Below are 8,673 nucleotides of genomic sequence, written 5' to 3'. Positions count from 1 at the left end.
TAACTTCTTTCTGTGCTGGGGAGGACAGAGGAGCAGAGCCCCTTTTTTGTCATATGGTGGGCTTGTACCAAGTCCAGTTTACTGATGTGTACTGCAGGGTGGCTGCATTACATCTGGATAGTAGACCAAGTTCTTCCCAGCAGCAGAAAACTCATCATGCACCTGCTACGCTGCGCAGGTCTGTGATTGCCCCAAGAAACATCCAAAGTGTTAGTGGCAATTCAAACAACTGTCCCTACCAGTCAGGAAGATTAAAAGGGAATAGGACCTATATTGGGTGAGGCATTCTGCAAGTGGTCTATCTTTATTTGGAACTTTGGGGCCTCTTACCATCTCCTTCATCCTTTAAAGGATGTGCTTTTGTCATGTGATGGAAGAGAACATGAAGGATCTCCACAAAGGCTGGTGGGTAGTAGTGGCCTTCCGTCAGCTCTCAAACTACTCAGCTCCCCATCACCAGCTGCCTGGTTGATCCCAAGTTTTCTACAGGAAGCCAGTTCACAAGTTGTGCAGGCAGGTCATCCGTGGCCTGGGGTAGAAATGAGGGCTGAGAACCTGTGGCTGAGAAAATGGTCTTGCTAAACACTTCTTTAACCATTCTCTTTAGTAGGTTTTATTGTTTTCTTTTTATTCTGTATGGGAACAGATTTTATTCTAAGAATAATATCTGAGGAACAATTAAAAAAAAAAAAGGCAAATTGGGGATTTGGATGAAAAGTGTTCTTGACCATTTTACTGCATTCTCCTTACTGGCCACTGGAACTAACAGCAGTTCATCTCCGTGAGATGACAGAAAAATATAACAACTTTTTGTCAGAGAATAATAAGTCGGTCTGGAAGGAATTGTCCATGCTTATTCTTCTGAGATTTGATGACATTCGTTTATGGCTAATTAGACAAAACAAAGTTTAGCTTAGGTACACTAGGCAGGAGTACAGCTGCATCAACTACCACTTAGCTAACTTCTGTATCAAAACTGCCCCTCTAAGCTCATATAGCTCAAAATGGTATGTGTTGTGCCTTCTAGACATATACTCAGTTTAAAAGGGAAAAGGTTCATGTTTGAGAAGACTATTTGTACCAAGGAAATAACATCTTTCTTCTCACACATGTTTTGAGCCAAACACAAGTAAAATAAAATTAAAAACACGGCCTTGTCCTTAGAACTTGCAGGGCCTATGGAGACAAAGTCTGGGCTTATTTTTACCAATTGCATGGAGAGCATTTGGGATTTGGCCTAGAAAAAGAAACAATCTCTTACTGTTTCCATGTTTACTCACTGTTAAATACCCTCAGGAAGTCTTGCTTCATCGATCCCTTATTTTCCTCAGATTTTTTCTGGGGACATGTGAGAGAATATTTAGTTTCCAAATCTTTCTGTGCTCCTCATCATCAGCGGTGGAAGTCTGGTCCCCTTGACCTAATTCTGGACCATGGCTCTCTCACTGCTCAGTAAGAAGTTCACAGCTAGTGTTTCACACCTCAAACACAAACCCATGCACCTACATCAGTTTTTGCCCCTGGGCAAACACCAACTCTCCTCAGCTCTGTCCTTCTTCCCATCTGGTGTCATCTTCTCTGTCTGAACGTGAAGAAAGGCACCTCAGAAGCTAAGTTAACGAATCTCGAGAAAATTTTCCTATAGGATGTGTCACCACTAGCAGACATAAGGGACAGATTCCGCTGTGTTGTGAAGGGAGTGTGCCACATGCAGACAATAATAATGGAATGGCAGGGAAAAAAACTCCATCCCTTTACATTGTTGCCCCATTCCTTCTTGGCCTGCCACAGCTCAGCTTTTAGAGTTAATTCAAATAATTTCTTTAGTTGCGCTAACATAAAAATACTGGAATGCTGGATGGCTAGCAATATTAGGTAAAGCTAGCTTGCCATTAACACTGCAGGCTTTTTAAACTATTATTTGACTTACTGCATTATTTCAAAACTTTGCCGTGTGTTTCAGACAGCTCAGTGTAAGAGCAGGATTACAGTCAAGCTTAATGTTTTCCTGTGTTGCTATGACTTGAGTTGGCAGCAGCTCTGAAGTCATAAATGAATTAATTTTTCTGGAGAGAAGATACTTGTAACTCTTCAAGTGTTGCAACCACATAGGTATATGGAACACTAAACAGGATTTCCTTTTCTCTAGTTCCAGTTTAATTTCACAATAGATTTTACCCATGTCTACCTCTTCTAACGTAAGAGATTTGTACTGAATATTGTTGAGGGATTGGTGTTTATTCATGAAGAAGAAGAGTATGGTAGTTGAAACAGATTAACACACTAAACTTCCATCTCCTATCTAAAGGAAAGGCACAGGTATTAACAGATAAGATACCTCTGAAATAGCTTTGTTTACAGACTGATGAGCCTTACTGGCTTCATTGGACTACATATTCTCCAACCTCACTCTTTTACTACATTCTGATCTTTTTTGTATTTGCCATCTGTTTCTTGCATGAAAGACAATGAAGAAAACTATGTATACATTGTTGTGTAAGTCTCCATCATACTTATTTTTAGAGAACTATTTTTGAGCCAGCTAATAAGCAGTTTTTTGCATGTGGTGCTCTATGAGGGAATCAGGGTGGTTCAGGGCAGAATGAATACAACATGTTTGCACAAATCCATGATGACTATCTATTTATCCCAGGTAACACAGGATGTTCTTCAGAGTTGGGTCCAGCCCGCTCAATGCATAAACTGTCCTTGAAGTAAGTTGTGAAACACAGATCCCCTTCTCCTGTGGTGAATATCCTGATGGCTATGCTATAAAAGGCAAGCTCACTTTTGCTCTTTGTGTCTGCTCTGGTGGCTTTTTAACTCTTTTTCTGCATATTAAGCCACTTTCTACCCACCCTCCTGGATGCCAGTTTTAGAACTCTGAAGTCTAGGAGTTAGGAAGCCACCAGGACAACAGGGTTTTATACTAGCAGTGGTTGGTAGAGATTTTTGCAAATGGCTATCAGCCAAAGCCCTGCTCTGGACTTGAGTAGAAGAGGTCCCAATTTCCCACATGTCTAGGTCCAAGCTAGACTCATCTGCAGGAAGAGCTCTTCCCTGCTGCATGCATAGAAGGAAAAACTTTAATCATCTCAGCATGTTAAGGGTGAAAAGGAATGATGGCAATGATATTTCTAGTCCTCCAAGGTTACCAAGGGGCTAGGAAGAGAATTTCAGGAGCAAAAGTTTGAATTAAGTCATCTGTCTGACTTTAAGTGATGAAGTGTGTGCAACAACAGCTGTTGAACAATCAGGAGCATGCTTTCCAGTGATCCCTGGTCACATCCCTAAGGGTGTTTTCCAGACTGACTACAGTCCTTGAGAGTGAGGGTCTAAGACTAAGAATTATACTCCGTTCTCTCACAAGGCTATAATTAGCCTGCCCAGTGCTTGCACAGCTTTAACTTAAAATAACCATAAAACAGTAGCACAGACATCCCCTGCACAGAACAAAGGCTTCTCCTTGTCTTTCTGCTAATCTTGCTGTGTGACAAACTTTTTATAGCTCTTGATGTCTTTAAGTTTACTACTCAATTTTCACTTCAATAGAACACATTTCCAACTATTTTGCAAAGCATAGTGGCTTCAACAAATGACTCACTGATAATTACTGTCATAGGAGAGCCAACTGCTCAGTATTTTAATACGCATTTTACTATTCTTAGTTGTTATGGTGGCTGTAAAAATCCATCACGCGATGTTTGCTCTCAGCATCATTCCTCAAAGTACGTCATAGAAAAGCGTCTCTCCTCAGTGTCTGCTGCCTTCAGTGGCCAAGCACACTAGACTTCCAAACATTTTGGTGAAAATCAACTGAGGTACAGTTCTTATAGATTTAGCACTGTCACTTAAGTAAGGATTACTCACAGATGTAAATCATCAAATTCAGTGGGATGACTAATGTGAACAAAGATTAAATGGCAAGACCAAGTCTCAAAAAGTATATAAGAAATGACTGCAACAAAACATCCCACTGGTTTCTTTACACATCTCTCACCTTGGAATATGAAAAATGAAGCAGAAAAGTAGATGACTGGAAACGTAGCAGTGAATAGTGTTAGGTCATATCTAAAAAGCTCTGCGTAAGAGTTTTGACTTTCCCTTGTCTTGGCTCTGCTGGAGACCAGGCAGTGAAGTTTTTGACTTGTTTGAGTAATCTCATTTAGATGACTGACTGAATCAGGCTTGTGTTAACTTTGTCATTTGGATAACTTTTATGCAAGACAACTTCATTTTGTTTTGGAGATAAGATTGCTCATATCCATGCAGACAGAAAACTGTCTTAAAGGGAAAATGTGAAAACATGTGGGGTTTTTTTTTTTCATTTGTTTGAGTAGTGGTTTTTTTTGTTTGTTTCTGTGTCAGAAAGCTTCATCTGCTGGGGCTTCAGACTAGAAGCTGCCAGAAATTGGTTCATTCACTGTAGACCAGGAGAGCCTCTGCACACGAGGGACTTCTGGGCCTTCTCTAGCAGAAATGGTCTTGCTTCTTCTCAAGAACTCATCACATCAGAAATCCTGTAAATTATTGGCCTGTCTCATTTAATTGGAACGATTCAAACATCAGCAGTGAGGCAGGTCTGAACAACTACAGAATTCAAACCTCCCCGGTCCTCGGCAACCTCTGAGCAAGGTGCCATGAAGCTGGAACTTCGCGTGTTGCCTGGTGAGCTCATTTCACCACAGGCTGAAAAAAGCTGTTCCTGGTGGCATTGCAACGTCACTTGTCTCACTTCTGTGCTGTTGGCCGTGAGAAATTGCTGATCTCCCTACCTGTGTGTAATCTCCCCCTTCCTTTCAAATGTATGTGGGTGTAAGGTGTGCCTTGCCTTCCCAGTCACTGCAGGGTGCCTGCTGCTTCCCTTCTCCAGTACTTTTATGTGGTGCGCTCCAGAGTCCTACTCATCGTGTCTGCTGCTCAGTCATACGTAGAGGGAAGCTAGGACTCATCCTTTTTTTTTGCAGGGATATTCATAGCATTTCCTACTTTCTATATACATACTATACACTTCATAAAATGGCACATTTTCACATTCTTGAGGGCTTTCCAGTGCTTTTTTTTCCCAGTCTAATCTTGAAAATGAATGGCGATATGTTTCTACTTTCCACAGTATTGGCAGCACTACCTCAGAGTTTCAGTAACGGCAGTGTTATATGCATTAGCAGCACATGTGTTCATTAATTAAAAGAACCTTTTTCAAAGTACTTCTCTTTGTGTTTAAAATATTCATGTGAAATCAGATACTTCCTTCAGTCCTGAAGATACTGCTGTTCTCTGGATTGTCTCTGGATCTAAGTAGGATAACATGCTAGTGGCTCTGCAGGCAGAATTGCTATCTGTGTCCTAAGAAACAGGACGTTTTTGTTTGCTTTTAGACTCATCTAAAATATTTGAACACCATAACCTTCTTACTTTTGTGTTTTACATTGTAGCTCTCATTGAGAATATGAAAGCCATTCATACTCATCAAGTTTGCTTTTGCACTTTCATGTTGTGTGAAGGTTATGAATGACCCATCAATCTTAAGTTGGCTGTTGCAGTGCAAAAGTATCATGTAAATTTTCTTTATTTAGTCTGTGCACTCATTGTGCAATTTTTGGTGTTTCTTCACATTTAACAGCTCCAGTAAACATTGCCTCACTTATGTCTGCCTAAGTTACAATGTGAACATCTATTTCTCTTGGGTTTGCTTTTAGCAAGAGTACGTTACAGCACAAATATTTTTCCAGTACAGTTTCCACAAATGTTCCCAGATGCATGGAAATATTTTGATTAATACTTTGAACTGTAGTCAAATGACTTGCCTTTTTCTTTAATGTATTTTATTTCTGGCTTTGATCTTTATAAAATCACAATATCATCTATTTTATGGAACTTTCACTACTACTTATCTTGAACAGGAAGCCCTGGAGGACTTGGTTAGTATTAAACATTTTTGAGCACTGATCACATTAAATATATAAAAAGATTGGTGAATATAGTTTTCTGTGATTGCATTGCTATGTAGTAAACCTCCTACAGATACAAAGAATGTAATGCAAGGAAACCAAGAATTATAGCAGAAGTTGCCACATCTTCAGTTAATTCTAGAGTGTGTGTGTGTGAGTGTGTGTGTGTACACACACACACATATATATAAATCATTAAAATATGTTTACTAGATCATAATCTTAGAGAGTATTTTATTCTTATTTTGCTCCAAACTATATGTTATTTCAATTGTTATGTGGTACTGTATGTGGGCTATAACAAAGGTGAGCGAAAAAAGCTTTTCTTCTTTGGAGGCACTGGGACTTCAACTGATGATGAATTTCAGGCTGGGTCATAGTCAAAGCTTGTATTACAGAAAGCCCAAGAGGTGTGGACACAAGTGAATGCAAAGTAGTCAATCAATATTAGAGATGCCAGACGTTACTTTCTGTGATATTTTCACTGATTACTTCTCAGATGCCCCTCTTCTAGACCCTCTGTGTTGTACTATAACTCAGTATAGGCTCAGCAGTACTCTTTAAGCCAAAATCAGAGGTAGCGTTAAGGGGGTTTAAGTCATGTAGTAATAAATACCAATGGATCTAAAGGACTTGAACTTAATATTGTTCTGTCCAAAAGCAAGTATAAATCCTACCATGCTAGGGTCAGCTGAGAATTTAGCTAGAGATTTTCATGACCTACTTCATCCCTCCAGTAGGAAAATCAGCAGAGATGGATAATCATAGAAAGATTCTCTTTTTAGAGTTTTCCCGAAAGCCTTAGACTCCCTTTGTGCAGAATGCTAGCTATGGCTTTCATCCATGCTATTTTTTTCTGTACCTCAGGAGAGGAGAAAAAATGATGAATATGATCCTTCAGCCACATCAGCATTCAGCCCTCTATCTCACCTTATCCTTGGATTTGCCAAGCACCCACTGTAAGGTTTGGAGTGTAAGAACAGATTTTGCTGTAGAAGGTTTTGACTCTCCTGACCTCCACAGAGTAGAAGTAATGTGAAATATAGAAATTATCTTTGTTATGAATCTGGGAGAAAGATCAGGTCTGGTTTTATGGCTGATTATAATTAGCGACAAACATACAAGCAAATAGGCGACCAAACTCCATCTGGAATATTATTTCCAGGACTGTCCACCCACGTAGGAAGGATATTATTGCCTTGGAGACTTCTTTCTATATTTCAAGAATCTAAGTTATGAAGGCAGATTTGAGTTACTGCATTTATTTTTTCTAGATATGAGATTTGAAGTTGTTAAAAGTATATGCCCAGGATTCATCACGAGTATTTTCCATGGCGAAAATGGCATGTACCTTTCCTTTTAAAAAATTGCCTGGATTTTGGGAATTTACTTGAGTTTTTGACAGTCCTGGGGACTCTCAGTGCATTGTATTAGTACAATACGCATAGTACGGGACATAACGTGTGCTGCATACATTTCCTCCCATAGGTTCTCCGGTGTGCCTAAGACCTTAAGTAGAATGCCAACATTTATTAGCAAGCAGGTCTTCAGGCTCATTGCTAGAGCTCACGCCTGACATTTCCAGTGGCATGCCAACTGCCTTTGTATGTCTACGCACCCACTGGCAAGCAGAAGCATGGCAAAAAACCTGACGGTGCAGCCCCCCAGATGGAGGCAGCAGTCGACCTCTCAGACTCGGGCTGCTTTTGAGTTCCTTTCCAGTCGTGGTGGGCTCTCTGTGGCCTGTTACTGTGAACAAGGCTCCATATCCTAGATATTAGAAACAGGGAGGCAAGAGGGGAAAATCGATGTGAGTAAAGGTTATTAGACTTGCATAATAAATAATTCGGGGAGATATAGAGAGATGAATTCAAGGCGCTTAGATTTGTCATGGAGGTATGGTATGGGTATGTGTGATAAATGATCAAGGGCTGGGACAAACTGAAATGTATTCAGCAAGCTCTTCTGGTGTCTGAATTTGCTTTCTGTTAGGTTTGCCTTGCTCCAGAGGGCTATGTCTGTTGACATATAAATACAGGATGACAGCGTAATATAACAGGGCTGTGTTAGTGAGGACTGTGCTATTTTGGTAAGAGTGTTTAACAGAATGAAATCAGGAGTCGTTTATGTTCTGGAACTAGGATTTAATAAAGAAAATTTTCTGTTGTCTCCATAAATTTTACTTGTGAGGGAAAAAAGGGAGGGAGTGACAAGCGTTCTTCGAGGGAAAAAAATGGGGAAGATAGATACGTATCGCACACTTAATCAAACGTGCGTACACTCGAACACATTCTGAGACAAGAATTGGATTTCTCGCTGGCCATGTGTCGTTTTCTAAAACGGAGGTTAAACAAGGGTCAGACCGGCACCAGTGACTCTCTGACGAAGCTCCGCTCTCTGCCGTGCTCTGCAGGGGGAAGTAGGGCTCGAAGGCGCGGACAGGCGGGAGCGCGGGCAGCGAGTGCCCCCGGCCGCCGGAGGGGATGGCCCCGCGGGGGCCGGGGGCGAGTTTCTGCCAAGCGCGTCCCCGCTTTCGAGCAGCACTCCAGCCCAGCCCTGCCGCCACAGGGACGAGGGCAGAGATGGAGAAGAAACACTGTCCAAACCCTCCGCCCTCGGCGCTCAGCGAAGGCAAGCAGCGGCCGTGCCGCGCAGCGGCGTGAGCCTCGCAGCGGCGGGCACCGGCCGGCAGCACGCCCAGCGCGGGGCCCGGCCGCCGTCG

The sequence above is a fragment of the Haliaeetus leucocephalus genome, unplaced genomic scaffold (genome assembly GCF_000737465.1).
Source record: "Haliaeetus leucocephalus isolate CR32 unplaced genomic scaffold, Haliaeetus_leucocephalus-4.0 Scaffold251, whole genome shotgun sequence".
Classification (NCBI taxonomy): domain Eukaryota; kingdom Metazoa; phylum Chordata; class Aves; order Accipitriformes; family Accipitridae; genus Haliaeetus; species Haliaeetus leucocephalus.
This window is presented reverse-complemented; position numbering follows the sequence as displayed.